Source organism: Centruroides vittatus, unplaced genomic scaffold (assembly GCF_030686945.1).
Source record: "Centruroides vittatus isolate TY-2023 unplaced genomic scaffold, ASM3068694v2 contig_424, whole genome shotgun sequence".
Taxonomy (NCBI): domain Eukaryota; kingdom Metazoa; phylum Arthropoda; class Arachnida; order Scorpiones; family Buthidae; genus Centruroides; species Centruroides vittatus.
In genome coordinates, this window is record NW_027122230.1 from 471,482 (window position 1) to 497,224 (window position 25,743).

The 25,743-nt window shown below is 36.1% G+C and overlaps 1 protein-coding gene across 1 annotated transcript in view; it reads right to left on the reverse strand.

The window, feature by feature from the left end:
• The window catches only part of LOC136976762 (uncharacterized), a 57,097-nt gene extending 55,038 nt beyond the window's left edge, over positions 1–2,059 (reverse strand). The window contains exon 1 of the mRNA XM_067272119.1: positions 1,877–2,059. The gene's annotated coding sequence lies outside the window, so the exon portion shown is untranslated. The remainder of the gene's footprint in view (positions 1–1,876) is intronic.
• Between the last annotated feature and the right edge of the window lie 23,684 nt (positions 2,060–25,743).

Genomic DNA, 25,743 nt, shown 5'->3' on the forward strand with positions numbered 1-25,743 from the left:
TTTAATTAAATTCCCAATATTGATTTTTGAATGAAATACGATTTTAATTTAAAACGAATTTATACATCGTTAAAGGTATAAAAACCATTCGAAAAATACGCTAAGTTTTATCAATTTAATTATCGTAACCGGTTTAAAATCTGATCGCCGTTTGACTGGTTACGATACCAATTCATATACGCCATTTGTTACAAATATAATATTAAATAATCTTGTAATATATTTATACTTTGTGAACAATTACTTAAAGTAAATTTATTAGAAAATGAAATTATCCTAAAATTGTTTGACTAGTGTTAATTATTATTTCTCTTATTATATCTAATTATTACTTTTTAAAAGCGTTTAGATTTTCATTAAACAAATTTTATTGTTCATCGTCCATCGAACTCGATTATTAATTAGAAGTTAATCGATTTTAAATCGTAAACTGCAGTACAGAGGGATTCGTATCAGGAAACTCGACTGTTTACAGAAACTACGGCAAAGAAATTTTCATTCGTATGGAAAAAAGTAAGGAAAAATTTAAAGCCAAGGTGGATAGTCACGAAGTAACTAAATTCGCCCAAAATCGAATTTCGAAAGAGCCGGGGGCTATAATTCGAGTAAATTAATTACAAGAGACGACCCGCTCAACTACCTTCTCAATTAATACAATACGAACGAGCGCAGTCTTCGGTAGCCCGAAACTGCTCGGGGCTCGAAAGACTCCCGTTACACTACATAACATCGTCCGCAATAATTACGCCTTAAAATTTCCACTGTCTTTCGAGAATCTCTGTCCGGTAAATTAAACGTCGGTCGGATATCGATCGGACATTTCCTTCAATTTCACAAGTTCTATGTCTTAGACGGCGATTTCTTATTCAAAAACAAGTCGACTGCCAGAAAGACGTTGGGACAAAAGTGCAGTCGGTGCTTAAAAACGGAAAATTTATGGGGATCCGCGCGACCAATTCGATCGATGAAGTCCGAGAACAGAAAGCCAAAGAGCCTCCCGTCGGCCCTCTTCTTACTTTCCCAATAAACGACAATGAAATTTTCACTTTAAAACTTTGTCATCTGGAATTATTAAAGTCAATAAGTGCGGGACTGCCGGCGAATGCGGTGACCTTCCCTTGCCCGAATTCCTGCGAAACAGGGTGGAGAATGACCCAGACTTGGCCCCTTCTTTTCACTATTCCTATTTTTGCCGGCCGAGACGTTCTCGTACACCTGAACCGAAATTTCTTAAAACAAACGTACATTTAACGTTGGGTACAAATATTAATTTTCTTTCAAATTTAACGTAACAAAATCTTAAATTAATATGGTAACGGATAAAAAATTGTAAAAACGTGCCCATCGGAGTACCGTATATAAATTCTGCTTCCGGTATCCTATACGTCAACTTCAATTTTCCTTTAAAGTTCGTTTGAAATTAAAATAAAATGCGGTTTAAATTATTAAAAAGCGGGCGTATAAATAAGTCCGATAAAAATTTTGTGATTTCCAGAAGGATCGTATTAAATAAAATATATTTTTTTAAAATATTCTTAAGAGAACGATGCAAATTTTGGCAAAATTCCCAAGAAAATGCGGTACGTTGACACGGTCAACGTGACCGTAACAAGTATTATTACGTATTACTATCCCGACGCCATTACGTAAGTGATACCTCGCCCGGCATAGTGTCAACAGCGCCGGATTTGGATTTTAACTATCCGTACGCATTCGGTATCTACGCGTACGCGAGAATAGCAGACGGTATCTATGTAAGAGATCGACGGTTTATATAATAAATCTGGTTTCGGTTATGTTTCGTAAGAGAAGTGGAAGGCGGGCCCGATCTACACTTAAAAGTATTGCGGTCGACGTAACAAAGCAGTTAACTCACCTATTCCTCGATTAGTAGCGGTACTCGATTACGAGCAGTTTCTTTGTTCTTAACCGGATCGACGATGGTAAACGTGGAACAAAAGATAAGTAAAAGCTTGGTCTTTCTTTCTCTCCGCCGACCACCTTACCGGCACTGGCGACTTTCCGCACAGAACGACCCGCGCTTCCAATCCGATTCTCGGTCACGTGACAAATACGTAACAACCGGCGTGGTCACGCGCACTGAGGCGGTCGAGCGGGAAACAGGTAGGTAGAATAACGGGGAGATCCGGCGAAAACGAATTTTTACTTATCGGGAGGAGAAAGTATTTTGGCCGCGTAATTTACTTATTCTAGCGATTTTCATTTATTCCGCATTTATCTATATTATAAAACGTCTAACGCTAATTATTTAACTTAAGACTTTATTTTAATTAACCATAATGCTTATTCCGAATACGTTTAATTAATTTATCGACCGAAAATATCGTTACACATTTAAAATTACTGTATTATAATTACACAGAATACGAGTAAATAATGCTGCCATCTGGCGACGTTTATCTAAATCATTATTGTGGGATATTTAGGTCAAATTTTATTTAAAAAAAAAATCAAAACTCGATCGATTAAAATTTGGAAAATATTCAAATTGAAAAGCAAAATATATGAGATTGGTTGTGGTTAGAATGGAATCGGGTGAAATCGTAAACGTTATTTGTATCCTTTGATATTTAAACAATGGAACGTTTTCAACCGGTGGCAATTGAGATAAACTGCAGTTTTGATTACCGAGTAATTACGTCCGAGTGGGCCACCGACCGACTCTTCCCGCTTTAAATGCTGGCAGAATTTGATTTCAATAAATCCCGCCTAAACAAAATGTGTAATTATTTTATTATTCTAAAAGTAAGAAAGAGTTAAATTTAGCCCTACAATTTTACAATTTATAAAATTCTGTTTCAGTTTATTACGTGTTTATTTCCCCATCTCGGTTCATACGTAAACATTAAGAAAATCGTATTTTTTTTCTGTTTGCATTTTAATAAACTCAAAAAGTCGTTAAGTTTTTAAACAGAATTTCTGTTAGAATTTCATAAAATCTTAAAATTAAATTTTTCGAAATTGAAAACTGTTTCCTTTCTTAATTTAATATTATTTTTCACAATCAAAAATGTTTACTATCTTTATTATTATTTTTTAAGCTAAAAAAAGCATTAATAACTACGACAAATTTCATCGACTATCAGTAGATGGCGGCACGAAGACTTGTATTCGGTCAATACATAAATGATGCAAACGTACGGAAGAACCGGGGTAACCAAGCGGTTCATTCATTCCCCGAACACTGGGAGTTCGGTCCTCGGTTGGCCCCTGGTCGGGACGGGCTGGGCACGTGAGTTTTCTGGGTTTTCTCCACCTCTGTAACGTCTAACTATGGGGCCAGTTAAAAGATCTCTCTCGGAAACCATTTTCCCCAGCTCTTCGCCAGTAATTTCGTATGGTAGAGCAAAAAAAGCTTCGGCCGGCTCTTTGGAGGATGAGCGGTCACGCAATAACCTCCACATTAACACCGATACATGATTAGAAAGGACCGGGTTACGGCTGCGGGTGCTTATAACACCTTACGTTAGCATATGTATTACGCGTTACGGGAAAGTCGTTGCCGCTTTGAAAAGATGCGTGTTAATTGGAAAATGCCTTTCTCAATATTTGCGCGACTTGTTAAGGACGAAATAAATTTTGACAAGTTTTACGTCAAGTTAGGTTTGGTTTATTTGGTTACGGCAACAGATGCTGAAGGGGATTCCTCCCTGGAAACTTTCTATGAGCAACACTTAAGCAGGGGCCAGTTTCGCAAACAACGTGAAGAAAACATGGAAAATTCCACTCCCCCAACGGTGGGCTACGTCGGGTCTAGTGTCGGATTATATTATATAAAAATATATACACAGGGGTAGCTCTGGAAAATTTAAAAATATCGCCACCATTTCTCCAGTTTTAAATTGCTTTCGTCACCATTTTTACTTACTAATTAATGAAGATGCCGGTAGCCTTATCAGTTTGGCAAAAGTAACGTGTTAAACCGTCAGTTACAAGAAGAGGACCAGACGTTCGAGTCTCCGATTCGAAAGAAACTTGGTGAGCACGTAACCTTAAATACAAACAGCTCTTCGTCTAAATAATAGGACCCACTTTTCAAGCGTTTCCAAAATGGTGGCCTCTGAAAATGTAGTGTTTAGTTTATGAGACTGGAAGTTTCCGGTCGAAGAGAGGCGACAGACGAGTAAATAAGATGCCAGGTACTTGAGCTAGGCGATGTTCGATCGTTCGGGATTTTAGTTTAGATTTTTTTTGTGTGACATTGTTTTATTATTTGACCGCATCATTAGCATTATTATTACTATTATTATTCCTCACGTTTAAAGTTTATAAAACAAGAGATTAAAAATTGTGACGTCATTTCCTGCTTACGGAAAACAAACCTCTCCAGATTTAACTCTTACGTTGTTCAATAAAATTTTCTTGATATTTATTTTCGGATATGGTGGCATTGTGACATTTGAAGCGTAACAAATATGAGAGCGCGTGAGAATATTGCCCGTAATATTAACAATTAAAAAAGAAATAAAACGCTGCGACTTCGCTAACCTATTTTCATCTCACTTGTCTTTTTCTTCTGTTCAGTAATCATATGTCTTCATAGCTTATTCTCTTGTGAAGACATAGGATGTAAAATATGTGAAAATAAATGTCAAGAAATAAAAGTCCTATTTAACAACGTTAAAAAGTTAAATGTACGGAGGCTTGTTTTTGCTAAACAGGAAATGACGTCACAATTATTAATCTCTTGTGTCATAAGCTATAAACGTGTGGAATAATAATAGTAGTAATAATGCTAATGATGAGATAAAATAAGCAAGTTATACATTGAAAAACTAAAGTAAAACTAAAACTCCGAAGGGTCAAACCTACATTGTTCACTCGGCAATCTCCGCTCTGGGATGTGTAACTTACAGACTTTTAAACTAAACACTCAAGTTTCAGAAGCGTTTTTTTTAAGATCGTTTTAGAAGTGTGTCCTATTATTGGACAAGGAGTTTGTGTTTAAGGCTACGTGCTCACCAAGTTTCGTTTTAGTCGGAGACCGGAACATCTGTCTCTTCTCTTGTTAGCATTAGCAATCATTTTTGAATAATTTTTTAATGGATAATTCCGAATAACACAGTTGATCATAATGTTTAAACATTATTTCACAGGTTCTGTCGTGTCAAAAATTTTGTTTTAGTCTACTGAAAATGATCAAAGTGTAAAAATGTCATCCCAAAAAATACCCCAAAAACTCTGAAGGGCCGACAAAAAATTCCCATTGGAAACGCTGGGAGGCATTCCACATAACTGCCTTCGGTTCTCGACGTCACTTCTTACTTTTCTGCCCGAACGTGCCAGTTGACAATCATGAAATTGCTAGATGTGTGGTGAACGGGACTCCCGTTGTACGGAAGCTCGACATTTTGCTGCTTTTCTTGAAGTGTAATTTGTGATTCAATTTCACGTTGAATGTCGAAAGAAGCGGAGAGATTTTATTGCCACTTCCTATGGCCAGTATTATATTTTTATCGCCACTTTAATAAAAATATCGCCAAGTAGTGATTTTGGCGCTATGCAGCGCGATCCCTGCCGATGTAAACATACTTCCTAGATAAGTTTATCTCCAACTGTTTTCTGTTGATCTTTTCAAAAAGACATCTTTCAGCTTTTTGATCGTGTTTGCTTCTAAAAACAATTAGCTTTGTTTTTGAGAAATTCACTTATAGGCCGAGTCACCCGCCTTCATTGTTTAGTTTGTTAATGGATTCAAGCAGCTTTTCCCTGTTATCTTCCAGAATAACCGGATCATCTGCAAATCCTCACGAATTGAAATTCCTTCTGCGTCTTCGTTTAGGGTGTCCATTACCCTTTCAAGACCAGTGATAAATAGAGCTGGTGATGCTGGCTCTCTTGGCTGGTTTCTCCTCCTGTTCTAAACCATCTTCGACAGCTCTCATGCCATTTGTTTTTGTCCTTTAATCCAGACAACTTGTATGGTAGGAGTTTGTTAGCTTTTGTTTGAGCGCTTCTTGATATTTGTTTCTTGTGTTATCCGAGCTCAATTTATCTAAGTTTCTTTTCTTGAAGCTTTTTTGATGTTTTCGTCTTACAGTTAGCTTAAGGTTGGCTATTGCTAGGCTATGATCCAACTCAATATCAGCATCTCGGAAGGATCTACGTGGTTGAACGACCGAATTTCATCTCTTACTTATGAGGATAGAATCAATCAAGTCTTTCCATCTTTTGATATCCATGTCCATTTTCGACATGAGTTTTGTTGTAATTTTGTATTGCAGATTAGCAGATCTTGGTGTGTAGCAGAAATGAAAGGCGAAATGCCTTCCATTTCTGTCATCATACTCGAATTTTCCCATCGCTCTCTTCCATCTCCCATTTTCTATGCCGATCTTTGCGTTCCGGTCTCCTGTCAAACCGGTTTGTCTCTTTTGGACGTTCGGAAAGAGCCAAGTTCCGTCCGAGGAAAAAGCTTCGATCGCCTCTGGAGAGCTGTCTGATGTTGAGGTGTAAACTTGGATAATAGATTTGTTTGATTGCTCGGAATCTTGCCACAATTATTCTTGGACTTTTTGGATTGTATCCCAGCAGAGCTTTTCTGGCTCCCTGGCCGAGTACGAAGTCTACTTACTATTCCCTGGTGTCTAGGCTCACGGCCCTACCAGATGGCTGGCCACTGTCGATTTCTCCAGATGACGTTCACAGCATTTCAGCCAGTCCGAGTACGTCCCTTCTATATTTTTTTATTATAATTTTAAGCGGAAAAAATTTTATTTAATGCGGAAAAATGCCAAGGCGAAAAAGCAAGGAATTTAAAACAACCAAGACAATAAAACCGTATATAAAGACCAGAGAAACTGAAATATTTAAACTATAAACCAAATGGAAATTCAGAAATAACAGACTAGATACGGTGTAAAATATGTAGCAACGAGTGGCACTTTGCCTGCAAATAAAAAGTAACGTCTACGATATATTTTAACGGTAACAAATAAAATCGTACTCGGCGCCATCGGTTATTACATTTGTTTATAAAAATTTTTTATATTTTTAGTTATCAAATGGCAAAAGACTCAATTTTGAGGGTAGCGAAGAATTTCGTAAAAAAATTATAAATGCCAATAACAAATAACATCCGAATTAACTTTCACCCCTCCGGAGATTGTTCGTTTTGTTAAGTTATGGCAACGCAACACTCAGACGATCTGCTTAGGGGGGGGATGTCTTCCGGGAGGTCTTTTTTAAGGGTAACTGTCCTCTATTCAGGCCTTACAGACGTGGAGAAAACCCAGAAAACTTTACGTGGCCAGCCCGTCCTGGCCAGGCGCCGACCCACCACCGAACTCCCGGTATTCGGGAAACGGAACGCTCTTTTAACGCATTGTGCCGGGCCATCCGGCGTTTAACGTATATCCGGAATCGAGGGATTATCCGGCGCTTCGAACGTTTGGGCTCTGCTACAATGTGAAAACAGTAGAAGGCATTTTATTTTTCTGTCGTTTAATCATTTAGTCATTAGCAAACGTGTCCACCTGCTTTGTTCCCGAAAACCCCACTGAAAAAGACAATAAAAGGCACTTTTTAAGGGTGCCAGAAAATCATTTGGAACGCTGGAGAAGATTCATTCCACCGAAGATAAAAAAAAATTATTCACAAAGGCTCGTATTTGTGACCAGCATTTTGAGGATCAATTCTTAATAAAATTGTTCGGTCACGCAATCGATGGTCAGTTGTAGTGCGGCTTGTACAGTACGTGATGGGCGGTGACTCCGGATTCTTTTCCATCTAAATTCCCCAATTGTCCGTTCTATCTAAGCATGAAAGTGCCTCGAAATCCACAGTGTCCGTTGGAGAGAACAAACTGTTATTGTCTCCGGAAAGAAACAAGTCGATTTTTCGGGTAACGAGTAGAACACGTGTTTTACAATAATGAATGTACATGTTATCTTGCTTACATTTGAATTTTGAATTTTTTGTTTTTAAGGTAGTAGCTCCACACTTCCTGAACATCAACTGCCCGGTACTTGTAATGATACTGACAACGTATACAAACTAAATGCTTACTGCATTGGCAGAAATAACGTTGAACGTTACCGAAACCTTATAGCAGTATTCTTACATTTTTTATTAACTGCAGATTACATATTTTACACGCGAAATAAATAAACAGCTTATAAATACAGTATTATAAAAAAAAATCTTTCAAATTTGGCATAGATGTGGTAAGAAAAAGACATGGCTTTGACCATTTATGTCAATTTTAATGAACTCTTTGCCTATTATATAAGAGTTTCTTGTCTCGAGAATTGTTAAAACTAATATCTCAAATACCATAGTAGAGATAACAAAGACTTATCATACTGCTACTGATAACATGAAAATGACACTTATATCATCAGAATGCAACTTCATTCGTGGTATGCATTTCGGTACACAAGACCCTCATCGGTCATACATAAAAAAATATAGATGTCTGTTTTACGTACAACAAATTCGCAGAGAAATTGACATCAATTACAATCTACAATTTAAAACACACCTGGTCACGATTTATTTCCACCCACACTGCATAGTACTATGAAAATTACATTATAAACAGGCCTACAATGTCTAAAAAGAAAATCTCTTGATAATCCACAATATAGAGTTGTGATGAGCCGGTTATCTCTACTATGGTATTTAAGGTATTAGTTTCAACAATTTTTGACTATTGTTTATTTTTTATTAGTTCTTTAATTAAAATGTCAATAAAATATGTAAAAATTTATAAATGTAAAAAAGTGTTTTGAATATTTAATGTTTTTTTGTAAAATATTAAATATTCAAAACTTTTTTTTCAAAATATTCAAAACAAAAGGCTTTCTGCGAAAAAAAAACTATATTAAAAAATGTAAATAATAATTTTAAAGATGTTAATTCTAATACAGACTGTGTTAAAACTTTTATAGAAAGTTTATGCAAAACACATTAAGCCATATAAAACTTAAAATTGTTTTAATGAAATTATTCACTTCGGCTTTAAAAATGTTTATGAAATCAAAGACGGAAAATGGCCCACCAATGGCCGAGTGGTCTCCGTTGCCGCTCATCGGTGGTGACCAGACCCTGAACACTGAGAAGTTCGGTCGTGGGTTCGCGCCGCGACTCGGACAGGCTGGCTGCTAGGAGTTTTCCGGGTTTTCTCCTAGCCAATAACGACTGAATAGGAGGCCAGTTCCCCATAAAAGTCCTCCCGGAAGGCACGGTTTTCCCGCGCGCTACGTTTAGGCCGTGAGATAAACGGCTGGCTCTTCGGTCGCGAAGCGATCATAATACCACCCTTCGGAGGAAAGGCGAATATAGGCTACAACTTCCATATGAACCAAGAGAGGTGACGAAGACGGAAAATGATCTAATCCCATCTTCATCACATCTTTGTTTGATGCAACCATAATGTTCAATCTCATCATAAACAGAATGTATTTTTAAATAATTATCAATTTATATTCAATGAAATGTTATGTATACATGACAATACTTGAAATGTTTCAAAATGTTATAGATGTTAATAATTTACTGTACAATAATAAACTTTGTATAAGTTGTAACAACTAAATGATTCTCAAAAGCAGATAATAAAATTTTAATTTTTGAATATCTGAAATTTTTAATAAATGACTTGAAATCAATAGGAACTTAATAATTTAAATAACTACATGTTTTTTTAATGCGTATTATTTACTCGCCTGACATATAATTTAATATTTAATAAAATTTCGTTAAACTCGAGATTATTTAGATAAACTGAATTTATCTGTCGCTTTATAAACATAACATTTACTACATAAAACGAAAGCTTACGTAAAATTAATTTTTATACATTTTATGTATTATTAGTTTTTATTCATTTATTTTCAGCTAACTTGTATTATATAAGAATATTTATAAGATAGCTGTATAAATACAGTTGTTTGTGCAATTACTGATATTATAACATTTATTTTACACCGATACAATGCTTTTCTGCATAAGATATAAACCAACCAATAGCAAACGATTGCAGCACACCTATCGGCAAGCTTGTTTATTAACTCTACTTTTAAGGGTGAGAACAATAGGCATTCAGAGTCTAGATAATCCATTAACTCTGGTATTGCAGAGATAAAGAGCCCGAAGTAGGTGGAAATTAGACTGGAAGTACTCTTCGCTGGAAAACTTTTGGCCGATGTTAAGGCGCTGGGTATTTATTTACTAATTGCATTTTTATTACAAGAAATATTTATCGCATAAAAATAAAAAAAATCGTAAGACGAACTTCGATAATTATCGACACTCAGATAAAGAAAGTCTACGGAATCGATGGAAGAGAACCGTCGAAATGAATTTTTTATGTAAATCGGGATAAAATTATTTCCGGGCCCGCTTCATTAAGAATCCACCAAGAAGCCAAATTTTATTTATTAAGCTCCGATCAAACAATAAAAGATATTGGACTATAACCTGGCGATACTCTAATAAAGACAATTTTTTCCTACTATTCTTTATCGGTTACGAAAGGAAATTGACGTAATGTTATTCAGTTATCCGGCTGCAATTTAAAAAAAAAATTGTAGAACTATAAATTTTCTACTGTCGCCCGTTTGTCTGTCTTTGCTTTATCTCGAGAACGGAGTTAGATAGACGAAAGACGAGACCAGATATGGAAACCTTAGGAGCAGGAAGCCACGATTAACTGTATAAGAACTTCGAGTCACCGTAACGTGATAAAAACAGCAAGTCACGTTATTTCAATTCAAAATTTTCCCTCGAACGGTGTTAGATAGATAACCGGCAGGACTCTACCGTTAAAGGAAAAGTATGATGATGTACGGGGACAAGACACTACAGTACTAATTTGAGATGGAGAGCATATATTTTAAATGAAATAAATTAAAAATTGTAGCACGGCATTGCGACCAGGTCACAATAAATAATTGCTCGTTTACGTTATTTTTCATTTAATTTAACAAGAAAAGTTCTTTTACGGAAAAATATTTTTAATTTTTAATTTATCTAATTACTATAATAATCCTGAATTATAAACATCCGCAATGACATCAATTAATAACTTATAAATAAATTATAATTAAAATACGTTTAACATCGAATACATTATAAAATATTTAATTGATAATTAAATTTATATCAATTAATTTCATGTTAAATGTAATTAAGATTTATACGAATTAAAAATTTATATCGGAAAGCTACGGATGGACTTTTTCAAAACTTGTCCGACTTTTATTATTATAACATTAAATTTATTTTACATTAGCATAATATAAAATATAAAATGAAATTTATTTTCTATTTTATATTACGCTAACGTAAAAGTAATTTAATATTCCGACCGGGACGAGTTGGATAAGTCTTGAAAAAATATGACTAGATGTTTTAATGTATTTAACGTTATTTAAAATATTCAAAAACAGAATTACAACTTGCCCTTTTATTTATTTTCATACATTTAAATAAATGATTTTTATATTTAATTATATTACAAATTTGAATAACGCTAAGAGCATACATTATTAAGTTAGGCACTTTTTTAAAAATAAGATCTTAATATAATTTTATTTGGTATTTCGAATCAAATTAGTTTTTTTAAAATACTTTGTTATTTAATACAAATATACATTATTAATCGATTAATTTTGCGAATATGTATTTCGACTATTCCTCATTTATTTATCGAGCTCGGCTGTATTTGAAGATGCTAAAGTTATTATTGTCGTGAATTATTGAATTGCAGGAAATCTCGTTATTTAATTTTCTCGAAACACTCTTTAAATATTAACAAATCCGATAGAATTATTTTACACATTTTAAACAAAAATATTTAATTAATATTTTAGAAATTCTTCAATTCGGAAGATTTAGCATTTATAATTTGTTTGCGCGGTATAATAATCTATAATAAATACGAAATAAATATAATGACCGTCGCCGTCGTTGCCTGTTGAATTTGATTTATTATTTACTAGTAAAATGACGATTCGTCACGATGCCTTATTTTAAACTACTGACAAACGATGGCAACTAAATCACGAATTTCGTCATTATTTCAAAATTTAGTTATATCTTATTCTTAACTTTATTGACACTGTAAAAGACTTTTTGGAATTTCTATGTTTAAACTTAACAAATGAACACGTAAAAGTTGTATGTAACAAGTATTATACTACGACTATGGCAGATAGGTGTTACCTATATTTCATATATAACCTTTACGTGGATTTTTTCCGAGGAAGGTTGATAAAGTAGACCGAAAACGTTAGAAGTTTAAATAAAAAGACTCTGCGCCTTAAAGGCTTTTTGTTGTTTTATGTTTTATGTTACTTTACTTGATTCTTTTTACCTCAACGTCCTTACTCTTATCAATTTATGTTTGTATCCTTGTCTACTTGGATCGTGTTTATTAATAGGACTTGTTATAGAAGTGTAGTTTCCGATTAGCAAAGAAAGGAGATCTTAGTCAAAAGTCAAATCGAAATATCATCTGGTGAAAATATTTTGTTTTGACTAAGGTCACCTCTTTGTTAATCGGAAACTATACCTGTATAACAAGTCTTATTAATAAATACGATCCAAGTAGACAAGGACACAAACAGAAATTTATAATCTTTACTTCTTAATTGCGGTATGCAAGAAGTGTATGGAAGCAACGAATTCTAAGTAGTAAGAGGAAGACTTTAAAAAGGCTAAGATGAAAAAGGAAGCACGAAAGCGGTACACTTGTGGCGGATCTAGCGGTCGTATTGAAGATGCCGAAGTCGACGGTGTGCGAAGAGTAAATGTAATTTTTATTTTACTATTTATTATTTACGTATTTTATTTATTGTTATCATCTTTTCATTTATTATTAAGGCATTTAATTGCGTCGTTTTTACCTTAAATTATGTATATTTGCCGTTTTAAATTTATCAAAATGAGTATTTTTAAAGTAGGGGAATGAATTGTTTGGCTGCTAATGAGGAAAAATTGCTTCAGATTTGGAACGGTCTCCTGGAATGAATTACGAGGCACCACATTATTAATCGTGGCAAAGATAACTTTGTAGTCTTCGAATGAAAAATGTAGTAAAGTGCTCCACAAAAGTATAGAACCGCTCAAAAAATTGGTCTTTTGAGATCAGAACATACACTAATAGAAATAGATTTTGTTTGCGTAATTCAGCACCTAACATATAAAAACGCAATTTTAAGAAACTTGAGCTTCTAATTCGTGGCTGACTGCGGAATAGCCATGAACTCAATTTATATACTGCCACATAAGTATAGAATCGCCATCTTTCTTGCAAGTTTCAAGTGTGAAATTTTTTTATCATGCTTCGTGTTACTCATTTATCAGACTTTGAGAAAGAACAAATTGTAGCTTTGAGAAGCACTGGTTTAAGTCATTAGGCAGTAGCAAACAGCATCAAGCGTTCAAAAAAAGTCGTTCAGCATTATTTGTAAAATCCTACAAAATATGTACCAAAACGTAGAAGTGGACGTACTTTAAATCTTACCCCGCGAGACCGCAGACGAATTGTTAATGCAGTCTCTAATTCCACTGAGTTCATGCGTGAAATTCGGGATGATTTGGATATTCAAGAACATCACGAAACCGTTCGAAGGGTTTTACACAACAACAACAAAATTATTCGGTTTCGAATGAGAAGTGTCCCTGCTCTTAATTCTAATAAGCGTCGAGTTCATAAAACCATTCTCTGAACTCTGGTAGTTAGTTTGTCGTGAGTTCGGGCATGACCAAGGGCTAGTCACATAGAGTTTTCCGGGTTTTCTTTACCTAAATAAGGTCCAACTTCCCACAAAAGTCTTCCCGGGATGCATCCCTCACGGCAGATCACTGAGGTATCGAGTTGCCTTAACCAAATAAACCAAACTAATTCCAACCAGCTATTATTTATTGTGACATCGTCACAATTCCGGGCTGCAATTTTTCGTCACAATGTTCTTAATTCTTTTAGTGGTGTCTTTCCCTTGTATATCGTACTTTTCCTGTTAACAATAGAGCGTTATCTAACTCCGTCAGGAGGAAAATTACGAAGTAACGTGACTTTCGTTCCAAACTAGAAGTTTATGAAAAGTTAATCTGGACCTCCTGGCCCTATTCTTTCCATATCTGGTGTCGACATTCATCTACCTAATACCATTTTCGAGATTAAGGAAGGACAGATAGACAGACAAACAAGTGGAGGACAGGATTTATGGGACTACAAATTTTTCAAATTGCAGCCCAGTAATTTTTCTATAAACGCGATATTTACGACAACATACTTCTTACGTAGTTCATACAATCTGTTGCAAAAATTTAAACACTGTTATTACATAGAAGCAATTATTATCGCATTTTTACAAGATTTTTTTATTTAAACAAGACATATGAAGTCTTTCGGACGTTAAAGTTAGCAACTTCCTCCACATGCACAAAGTTTCTAGCTCGGATCACTTTTTAAATATTAATAGTAGACCAGTATTAATTAGTAGTCGACGACTACTTTTGGTCGAATTAACTCCGACTCCCCTTTTTCAACAGCCACTTCTTTCTATCGAACTAGCGGTGTGATGTCATTCGAATATAAAAATTACATAATACGAGGTTACCGGCAAACACAAAATATGATTTAAGTGGTTTTCGAACGTAACGAGTTTAAATGTTTGGCCCATTTTCCGCGAAATTTCATTCGTGGCAAGATTACCGTTGATATTTGACAGTGAATGTACAGTTTCTTAGAAATAACATTAGAAAAAAATTTAAGATATCACATTTACAATTGGTGTCTACTTCATCAATGAAATTGTGCCATTTCGTATCATCCGAGTATGGCGATAAACATAACGAGGGTGGGCTGAAATAACCAAACTATTTATATGGTTTTCGCTGTAATGTTTGTTATATTATAGTATTTGATTTATATAACTGCAAAGGTTATCTTAGGTAATGGTTTTTCACACCGAGTGTCCAATCTAACACATTTTAAAAATTCATTGAATTGTGTACAGTAGAGGAATAAACAATTTTATAATGTCGGTCACTCGGTGTGATAGACCTTTACATAAGATAACCTTTGTAGTTATATAAACCATATGCATTAACGTAATATAGAAGAAGGGTTAGAAGTACGAAATAATTTAATAATCTTAATGTTTGTACAGTACATTAAGATTATTAAATTATTGCCTAGGCAATGTCGGGCTTACCTGCTAGTATTCAATAAGATATAACAACAACAGGGTTACCGAGCGCGCAAAATACAAAATATACGAATAAGCGAAATAAAGTATTTGTTACAAATAGATTTAGATTTGTATAATTCTAGATAAAGTTTAATTTCAATCTTGTCGGTACCACTGCGGTAGAAAAACCGTTCAATTGTGACGTTAAGGCGACGATACCGGACGGCAATACACGCGGACCGTTTAGTACGGACGAACGGGGTACGGAAATTAATATATAGCCCCGAAGCAAGCCGTTAAAATATTTATAAGTTAAAATTTGATGGCCGACGGGCCGGCCACGTGGAATTTTCCGGGTTTTCTTTACATTTGAACAGGTAAACGGGGGTGAAATAGTTTATTAAGAAGGTATATTTTAGCGATTTTGGCAGGGAGTTCATTTAAGAGACGGAGAAACCGAGGCTGATACGGGTAATGCCTAGTCGATTACGGAATGAATATTGCCAGATATTTTCGTTGGAAATTATTTTAAAGCCGACGGCCAACGGAGTCTTTTCTGATCAAGTTGTCTGTACTGTACGTAGCCAGAAAGTAAGTTTGGGGTCAAACGTTGTGCCGTAAAAGGCGTAGATGGTAAACGGCATTAGCAATTTTAAGGGTTTGGTTATCGAGATGAACTGTACGTTGCTGAAATACTTACGTAGTAATGAGAATAAATTCATAGTCTACCGGAGAAAATTTAATACATTAAACAGCATTCGACCGGTTCCATTTTGGATGTATTATTTTAAATATTATTAACGCCGTTCCGCCATCTAAACTTAAAATATTCTATTGAAAGAAAAAATTTAATGCTTGGAAAAGTATAAAAATTCAAAAATTTTTTATAAATCAAAAAAATATTTATAGGCCTAATTTAGCAAAGATTCAAAACCGATTCTTCAAACAATTTTTATTCTTTCACTATTATTAAGTGAAATTCCCGAATTGAATTTTTAAAATATCTTTGCAACGCTTTAACTTATTAATTAATCTTATAGACGAGATACGGATCAGTTGCATCGGCTAACGGAATAATGCGGAACGGTTAAATTATTCCTTTATCCGTTAGATTATACCCGAGTTTATCTACTTTACGTCTCATATTTTTGAAAACATCTTATTAATGCAATTTGAAAAGGAAACATTTGAAATTTTCTTCGTTTAGTGTTTCATACAATATTTTTAAACACCTTTTGTTTAAATATTTACGTAACTTATAAATACAGATGATGCAAATATTCTAAGTTTAAATATGTAATTACAGAGTTTGTGTACAACGTATTTACGTTGTAATTCATTTACCGGACGTTATAACTATAAATACGTAACTTTAGATGGCATTTACCTATCCGATCCCGTTACCTTGTAAAAATATAACAAACCTGGAGGCATGGGAGCTCTGGTTTTGTTTTTCTCCGGAGATATCGAAGATGGCGTCGTGGTACTAACAATTAAACAATTAACGGACGATAACTAAAGGCCAGATTGAAAACGGGCGTTGTTTTTAACATGCAAAAACAATATGGCCGACAAACACCCGGCGCATTCCGATGTGGGCCCGCGTACCATGACCATGCATCGATGTCGGTGAAGGACTAAATTCCATTGGTTTCGCGATTTCGAAATTAAACTTCTAGCGACAAACTTTTATTACGCTTATACCGGTACGTTATGCGCAAGGTTATAACGGTTGCTTTTATAACGTAAATCCTGGGCAAACTATGTTGTCGATAATTTGTTAATATAATCATAACAAGCAAGATATTACTTAATAGAAATACGAAACAAGGACGTCCATAAAAGACGTCCACACTGGGAGGGAGGAGGTCGAGATAACTCGGGAAGGGGTTGAACTTCGGTGGACGTCTGTTTATTTCATTAACTTTTGTTATATTTTATAATTTCTTGTGTATTTCGTTTCTACTTACCGTATCTATTATTCATAAAGTGATAAAGGTTTCAAGGGGGATCGAGTTTTCCTGGACGTCTGAAAAGGGGATGGGGATTAAGGAAACCTGGACAAACTGGGACCAAAGAGGGAGGGAGAATAAAAATTTTAAAAGAAATGCAGACGTAATTTATGAATATAAGACTTGAGAGCGTTTAGCAATATTTTAATTAAAAATTATTACCTCTTTAAAAATATTCATTTAAAACCTTTGGAGACTACATGCTTAATTTTCCCGGTGAAATAGTACTAGCACGAAATTAATATTGTTTGTGGCGTCATTCGTCAGGAAATTTCATATTAATTTTATATTATTAATTAATTAATTATAACAGGGGTGGTCATACGTTTTCTATGTATGAGCCACATTTAAAACTTTTGAACTGACTATTTCTTTATATTCGTGTGCGACCCGCACACGACTATAAAGAAAAAAATGCTTGTTATGACTATTTCTTTATAGTCGTGTGCGGGTCGCACACGAATATAAAGAAAAAAATGCCAGTAAATCACAATTATTTATTCATATATGATTATAAATTAACATAAGTGTGCTTAACTTGAGTTCTATCATTGATGTGAACGTAATATATCCAGAATATTTGGTTGAATATTAGTCACTGTTGGTTTTAGTTTTCTTGTGAGTCTGTTAGTCGATTTCTTGTTTTACTTTTTACTAAATTTTTACTAAGTTGTAGAAAATAACGACAGAATTTTTGCTGCATACTTTCTTAAATTGAGAAATTGATATATTTATTAATACCCGTGGCCTCCGGGCCGTGGGTTGTCCACTCCTGATTTATAAAATAGCAAAAAGCTTATTTTTGAGGGTGAGACGAGTTTTATAAAAATTTGAAAATGTTAATGACGAGTAAAATCATTAAGTTTGAACCCACTCCAAATACGACACGTGACCACTCTATCTACCCACTTCCTCGACTTTTAACCACCAATATTTAAGAACAACGTCGATGACCTTTATGACCTTTATCGATGACCTGTACGAGTTACAGTGCCAAATTTCGTTTCTTAATCGATGCCCCCTCCTAAAATATTAAACAAAATACACGCCAACATACGCACATTGACGAAATTCCGCCCTTTAACTTTTTTGTGTTCGGGAGGTCTCAAAACAAGAGTTGCAAAACCGGGAGGATCGAATTTGACGCGATTCCAATACTTCCCTCGTTACGTATACAGTCGATTCCGCTTAATTAGGACACATCAGAATCCGACTAATTTGTCCCGATTAAGCGGCTTTCGCAATAAAGCGAATTTTAAGTTCCCCTAAAGAACATAGAAAATTTAAGATAAAAAGTAAGCAATACAGAAAAAAAAGTATTTATTGAAAAATATACTTGAAAGTTAGTGTAAATACGTGTACGTACAGTACATAAACTCAAGTTCAAAATAACACATTAAAATATAATCAACAAACAAAAAAGAATGATTATTTTTGCAGAAATTTATCGAGTTATCTTGATGCATTTTGTTTATACTCTGCAAAACTGGCGCAGGCATCCAACGCAGAAATGGGACTTCCTTGGTTTCCTAATTGCATAAAATATTCGTCTTACAGTTAGTTCAGAAATAAATTTTCTGGCTTTCGCGATCGAGAGTACGGTCTCCATTGCCATCCTTATCTTTAGTTTTTAGGTGGAAAGTTGTTATCCATTTATAAAAATTCTTCGTGAATTATACCATTTCGTAGTTCATAAGCGTTATCGGCCACATCTGGTATTTCCTGTTCTGAAGTCCTAAAACTGCAATGAGAAAAGCACTTTCGAATTGTACTACGGCTTATATTTCTTCGACTACCAGCGGCATATTCTATTGCTTGTAAAATAGTAATCTTTCAGCTAATCTGCTTTCGTAGATGAGGATAAGATATTTTCTTCAATCGCTTCAAAGACGTATTGTACTAGTCTTCCGCGATACAATGTTTTCAATTTATTTATGATTCCTGTATCTGATGGTTGTATCGTGGACGTGGATCGGCAGGAAAAAACTCCAGATGAATGTCTTTCAAACACTCAACGTGAGAATGAGCAGCAGAGCTGTTCTTGACTTTTTATGCTGTTCTGCATCCCAACTCGTAAGCCATTTCAGAAAAATATTGGAAGTCATCCATACATTCTTGTTGGTATAATATTCAACTGGTCAACAGTTTATTCTAAGATCGGTAAAGCAGCGAGGCATAGCCTGCTTACCAATGATTGTCAACTTCCGTTCATCTCTCCTGACGTATTAGAGAAACAGAATATGGCAATGTTATCCATCGTTTTTTGAACCTGACAGTACTTCATGTTTAAAACTTAAGGAACCGTAAAAGGATGGTACGGTAAACAGCTCCGTTTCGTCTGCATCGTAGATTTGTTCGGGACTAAATTCCTGCAGCAATTCAGGTAACTTATTTCATTTCCATTGTTTTTCGCCCGTAGTATCAGCACTGTTTTCACTGCGTGCCCTCTTCAATTTTACATCCTGTCTGGTTTTCCATGGTGATAACTGTGTTGCTTTGGAATTCGATGATCCATCTTTGTAGCTAATTCTTCTAATTAGTTTTCAACATCGGCCCATTAGCGAATATTGTACTCCGTATTCTATACCGATAAAGCGACGAGAAGTCCCAAATAAGCGAAGTAAATTTGTCTTATGTTATTGAGCTTCAATTTAAAAAATTGTACACCTATAAATTTCCTCTGTCTGTCTTTCTTAATCTCGAGAACGATGTCAGAGAGATGAAAGCCCAGACAAGATACGGAACTATATACAAACTTCCAGTCCAAAGTAAAATTAAGAGTGGACATTTACAATTAAATCTTGTAAGCATTTCAGAGTTTTTAAATAAAAATATGAAGATAATTCTTTTAAAGTGATTAAATTATATCATCGATAAAAAGTAATTCAGGTATAATAACACGCAATTTATATACACTTTTAGAATTAACTAGTGCTTAGCTTACTTTTGCTAAACGCGCTGTTCCAAAATAATGTCAATATATAACTTATATTGTAATTATTTCGGCATGGTTAAACTATTTAAAACAGCTTGGCGTACGTGGACAAGGCGGTGGTATGCTTGTTGTTTTTAATGTTGTATTCATGCTCACGTACCGTTTTTCGTATTGATCGTTTAGTTGAGCCAATATACACTAACTCCCTTCGGAATCTGTATCACTGACCCGGAAGTGCATGCGGACTTCCAGAACACCAAGTTAATTAGGCAGGCCTATCAAACAGACCATATTCGTAGCCTGGAGGCTTTAGAAATATCTAAAGACAGCCGTATCGGCAAGTGTATTAATTTTAAAGACTGCAATACAATATCGCATGCGTGGAGGTAGGGTACCTTTATGAAAAATTCGGGCAAAGTTAGCCTATATTAATTCATTCTGTACATCTTAAAAAGTGTCATACAGTTACGAGTTTTAGTTGTTCTACCGTTTAAATTTCATTTACATGTTATTCGAAATTTAAAATTGTTTTTTCAAATATCTTCCGACGTTCCAATTTGGAATTCGTTAAAAAAAAAACCTGATGCAGATCTTGGTAAAGGCCAAAAACGTAACCACCTAAAAAACCCGAAGACAGGAACGCACCAACGAAGGGTGTGAATAAACTGCGGGGTAGAAGAACCGTGGGACCCGAGTCCACCAAATTCCAGGCGATAATTGCCGGCGGAGGGAAGGGGATTTCTCCCGCCAAAAGTTTAGTGACAAAATTGTCCACCTTTGCCCACCTTTTACCTTTCCCGCCGCGGGCGGGAGAGGTAAAAGGTGGGCAAAGGCCGAAACCCGACCGCCACCACCGGGAATGGACGGAAAGTCGGCACGGTTGGCCGGTTTTCCGTCCGTTCCTGGTGGCGGCGGTGGGGAAATTTTGGCTCAAAACCGTTTGTCCTTTCCGGAAACGGAAACTCCACGCCAAACCGGAAGCGGCGGCGAATGAGAATTCGTCCCGGGTGCCAAGAAATAGACAGTTTTACCCCGACGGACGGTCGGGCGAAGCCCGGCAAATTCCACCCATCGACCGAGAATTTTTACCGGAGTCGCAAAACTCCCCGTCTTCCCTCCGCGCCGCTATCGACCTCTCCCACCCGGGCGCCGAATTCCCGTGGAAAAATTTCGGAAGTCGCGGGTGGAGGAAAATGCCGCGGGGGAAGTAGGTTCGTTCCTCACTTGTTCCCATACCGGCCTTTAAACGCTTCGTCCCCTAATTAACCGAATATTTTCCTATAAGTAGAATAAGTCGATTCATTGCCCACTGGAAGGAAAGCAGGTGGGTCGGTGGGTCGTATCTGCGTTCGGAATAAGCATGCCGATCGTTTACGCCTTTACGGAATTCAAAAGGAAAATCGCTGCGGTAACATATTTAAAGGAACGTATAATTTTTAACGGAAAATATTACCAGGTTTTCGTTACCTGCGGACTCTCGGTCCCGGCCGAGAATATTCGTAGCCTCTGACCCCGCATTTTTAAAATAAAAGTTCCTTCTTACTTTTAAAAACGGAATTTTTCGGAAGAAAAAATTACCGGTTAATTACAATTTGTCGATAAACATTTTTACTCTTTAGTCGAGGCCCACCAGTGGCCAAGTGGTTCCGTTCCCTGAACACTGGGAGTTCGGTCGTGGGTTGGCACCTGGCCACGTGGAGTCTTCCGGGTTTTCTCCACGTCTGTAACGCCGACGGACCAGTTACCCTTAAAAAGACCTACTGGAAGGCATTTCCCTTAGGCAGATTGCCCAAGTGTTGCGTTGCCGTAACTTAACAAACTATTAGAGTTTTAAAACTATATTTAATGACAATTATCGCCCAATTTTTCCCGTAAACTCTTTACTTTCCCGTCTCTGTGATATAGGCTATAACACAGGGAAAAAATCCCTCAAGATTTTTATATTTTTTGACTGAGGGACCTGGAACGTCCAGAAATAAGAACATTTTCGGACGTTTCGAGGGTTTTTCTGGTATTCGGAGATTTTTCTATATGTGCTGATGTTTGTGATTTTGTTCATCCTCTTTGAAGCTTGATAATTCGTAATTTTTGTGACGAATTACTGAATTTTGCAAGAAAATTGGTTTATTAGGAGGAACGGCGCTATTAAACTGTGCCTATTAAACGTCGAGGGGTGGGGAGATAAAAGGGATCGTGTTTCCTATCTGGATTAGAATCGGACTAAATAACAATTTTATTCGTTATTAGCATTTATAAGTTTTCTAATCAAAACCCGTCCTTAGCCTGAAAATAAAGCTTTTTGCCATTTTATAATAAGTAACGTAACTTTAATAAAATTTCGTAACAGATGGAGCAAAACGCAGTTTTAGATGTTGCCGGGAAAGTTAAGCGTCTCGACTTATAAATATTTTTATCACCATCGAAAGTCTGCGCCCCTCCAAATCTTAATACTATTTTCTGTTTATCGCTCTTCCGTTTTGAATAGAATTTTGCTCTTTTAAGTACGCTAAAGTAAACGATCGAAAGGTAATTAAGAGGGAAAATGAAATAAAGAGGACCGAGGCCGGTTGTGGTAGGTGTGCAGTATCTGCATGCAGGCAGGCGGCCAAATTCCTAGGTAGGCTTATAGTGCACTTTAAAAATTAAAATTCAAATACAATTTAATATTATTTTAATGTAGTGGTCGGCGACGACATAGATTGATGTTTGCAGGCCACCGATGATATAGCCGTGCAATTATGGGTATAAAGTAACGCCGAATTGTAAATGTTGGGTGTTTTGCATCAGAAAACTTAAAAGTGCAAGCGACAGGTGACGGGGAATTCGTCCGTCGAACCAGAGAAAAATACGTCGATAAGAATTGCATGACCACTGCCATTGTTTCTTGTTTTAAATCAGGTAAAAAGCATAAAACTCTGAGTTTATAAACTTTAAAGTTTGCAAATTCCGAGCTATTTATTTATGTTAATTAATATTAATGCTAATATTTACGTCAACTTCTTCCGGTTAAGTTTAAGGTTACACTTACGTAGCTCGTTGCGAATGGTTGCATTAAATAACATGGGTTACGTACGCTTAATTTTCATTGCCTGTCTTTGCCCTACCGTTAATCTCGTAGCGATACTTACACTATTATTTTAATTGTTGACGCAACGAAATGGAAATTTAAAGAAAGTAAGAGATGCGCACGAACTTTATTAATTTAAATATTCGTATTTAAATTAACTTTTATATACACGTACGTATATACTGTATTTACATACTAAATAAGAAAAATTTCTTTAAGTTATTTAATTTTAATTTCCAAATCTTTTTTGGCGGCGCTAGAGATAATTTTGAAGAAAGCCCATCCTTATCTACGTGGCGGCTCGATTTGAATAAATATAATAAATAATTTAATAGAATTTTTACCTCTGTCAACTATACGAAATTGTTATAAAACACGCGAGTTGGGTTAGGTTATGAATTTACTGGCAACTAACAGTGGAAAACCGATTCCGAAGAGGACGTAGACGGTTGTTAGGGTGCGACTATGCAACGCCAGCCAGCGAGAACAGATGGCGATGGTTCTCGATCTCGTGGTACGGTACGACTACACTCACGCCGGCGAACGGGAGGAAGTGGCGGGGAGGCGACGACGTCACGTGTTGGCGTCGAACTGGTCACGGGGAACGTGAATTATTTCATCGTGTGGAAGTAAAACTCGAAATGGTTCGACTAAGACGATTACTACAAGCGAAGAAAAAACTTTCGTCGTTACAATTATTCCATAATGAACACAAAAAGAAAACGAAGATACGGTGTTTCCTTCTCTGGAAACAGCGAAAGGACAAAGAACTTTGTTAGAATTTGTTAATAAAACAGAATTTATATGACTTTCTATATATCTACAGTTAAAAAAAAATTTTTTTGTATATACAGGAGATGAAAGATATGAGAAGACATCCTTTACCGCACGGGCAGTATTCAGCGAGAAGAGATAAATATCAAACTCTGTCAGATATGCGCCAGAGTCAGAAATTCTCGTTTCTGGTTTGTGCATGGTTTTCCTTTGCTAGAACCATATCGCTGGCAACCTCTCGCCGGCTATTAGATTCGCCTCTGCATAGTCGCATCCTTACACCGGCTCCGCACTTTTAGGGTGCGACTATGCAGATGCGAGCGAGCGAATTTTCCGAGAGAGCGAAGATATGTGGCGAGAAGAGGTGATGACGTTTCACGCTCTGTTTCTCGCTCTCGTCTGTGTGGTCGTAATAAACGACCACACAGATTTTCTCCCGTAGATTCCGTCGCAGCCAATCGACGTGCAGCATCCATAATTCCAAAACGTAAACGTTGAACGTCGAACGCCTCGCGCCCCAAGTTCAACGTTTTAGAGATGAAAACTTCGGCCGCAACCTCGCTGGTATTTTTCTCCCGTCGTCTTGAGCACTATATACAGTGTGGTGCGGAAATTTCGAAAAGGTGTAAAAAATAGCAAATATTAGATTTTAAAAAATTAAATACAGAATTAAATTGAAAAATATAAAATTTTATATTAAGTCGAAAGTTTTGCCGCCATTTTAAAAATTTCCATAATTCGTTGGAAATCGCCTTGAATTTGGCGTAAAGTGTGTAGACACGTAGGGCGTCGATTGCCAGGCGTTACCAGAAGAGCGTCTGGTCCCGAGCTCCCAGTTAAAAAGTATGTGAAAAAGTACGGGACATTTCTTATTTCTGCCTTCGTTGTAAGGCCGAACAAATAGAAATCCCACACCGTTAACGTAATAACGTTAAAACGGGAAGTAAAAATGTTCGCTAAAAATAGTACGATAATAACGCGTACCGGTTTTTATTTTATTTGTTTGCAATTTCTCGAGAGATTTAACTATCGGAGAACAATAGGAATTTCTTTTAATTCTCCGTTGGCAAAAAGGGCATGCCGACGACAAAAGCGTAATTTTTCTACCGTTTAAACGAAAACAACGTAAGGGCCGACGACGTTCCAATTAATTCGGATAATTGACAACGTAACGTTAAACAGTTTTTATTCAATTTGAAGGGTCGAGGGATTCGCCTCTTTCTTACAAACTGGCGGGATTAAAGTATTATCGATAAACTTGTAAAAATCTTTTAATGCATTTTAAAAAATTCTAAAATAAAATTAAAATTTATTTTAATTATTCGTTTTCGTATCAAAATAAAACATAAACTAAAAAGTCTTTCTTTATTAATCCTTTCTTAATATTCAATACTTTAAAATTATAAATAGAATGGAAAAGAGCATCGGCGTTATTTTCTCTATTTCCTTTTCTGCCGACTACTCCAAAACGTTTCGCACCATAGATAAAAATGTTCCGTTTCTGGCGCGGTACTTTTTACCTTGGTAAGCCGTCGGTCGAATCCTCTAACGGGAAAAATGCCAACTACCTCCGTAGGAAACTTCGCCTGGGTCAAAAGCGTGGACCGACAAAAACCCCTGCTTCTCCACGCTACGCCTCCGTCTTGGTCCGAAAGAAGAAGAAATTTGTAGTGTTCTTCACGAAATCGGCCCGGCCCGGGAGAGGACAATCCGAGAAAACCCGATCCAAGCGCGATGCAATGGGTGCCGACACAGGAAACAACCGCACCCAAACCGGTTCATTGACTAAAT